We start from the raw sequence: 1,461 nt of genomic DNA on the forward strand, positions 1-1,461 counted from the left end.
CAGTCCCTGTGTATATTATAGAGAACAGGGACTGCTGTTCTCTATAATATACACAGGGACTGCTGTTCTCTATAATATACACAGGGACTGCTGTTCTCTATAATATACACAGGTACTGCTGTTCTCTGCAATAAACACAGGGACTGCAGTTCTCTATAATATACACAGGGACTGCTGTTGTCCATAATATACACAGGGGCTGCTATTCTCTCCAATATACACAGGGACTGCTGTTCTCCGTAATATAAACAGGGACTGCTGTTCTGTATAATATACACAGGGACTGCTGTTCTCTATAATATATACAGGGACTGCTGTTCTATATAATATACACAAGGACTGCTGTTCTCTCTAATATACACAGGGACAGCTGTTCTCTATGACATACACAGGGACTGCTGTTCTCTATCATATAAACAGGGACGGCTGTTTTCTACAATATACACCGGGACTGCTGTTCTCCATATAATACACAGGGACTGATATTCTCCATAATATACACAGGGAGTGCTGTTCTCTATAATATACACAGGGGCTGCTGTTCTCTATAATATACACAGGGGCTGCTGTTCTCCATAATATACAGGGACTGCTGATCACTCTAATATACACAGTGACTGCTGTTATCTATAATATACAAAGGGCCAGCTGTTCTCTAAAATATACACAGGGACGGCCTTTCTCTTTAATATACATGGGGACTGCAGTTCTCTGTAATACACACAGGGATTGCTGTTCTCAATGATATACACAGGGACTGTTGTTCTCTCTAATGTACACTAGGACTGCTGTTCTCTCTAATATACACAGGAACGGCTGTTCTCTCGAATATACACAGGAACGGCTGTTCTCTATAATATACACAGGGACTGCTGTTCTCTCTAATATACACAGGGACTGCCGTTCTCTCTAATATACACAGGGACTGCAGTTCCCTATAATATACACAGTGACTGCTGTTCACTAAAAGATACACAGGGACTGCAGTTCTCTATAATATACACAGGGACTGCTGTTCTCTATAATATACACATGACTGCTGTTCTCTATAATATACACAGGGACTGATTTTCTCTATAATATACACAGGGACAGTTGTTCACTAAAAGATACACAGGGATTGCAGTTCTCTATAATATACACAGGGACTGCTGTTCTCTATAATATACACAGGGAATGCAGTTCTCTATGATATACACAAGGACTGCTGTTCTCTATAATATACACAGGGACTGCTGTTCTCTATAATATACACAAGGAATGCTGTTCTCTATAATATACACAGGGACTGCTGTTCTCTATAAGATACACAGGGACTGCTGTTCTCTATAATATACACAGGAACGGCTGTTATCTATAATATACACAGGGACTGCGGTTCTCTATAATATACACAGGGACTGCTGTTCTCTACAATATACACAGGGACTGCTGTTCTCTATAATATACACTGGGACTGCT

Source organism: Rhincodon typus, unplaced genomic scaffold (genome assembly GCF_021869965.1).
Source record: "Rhincodon typus isolate 14 unplaced genomic scaffold, sRhiTyp1.1 hic_rhity00000072, whole genome shotgun sequence".
NCBI lineage: Eukaryota > Metazoa > Chordata > Chondrichthyes > Orectolobiformes > Rhincodontidae > Rhincodon > Rhincodon typus.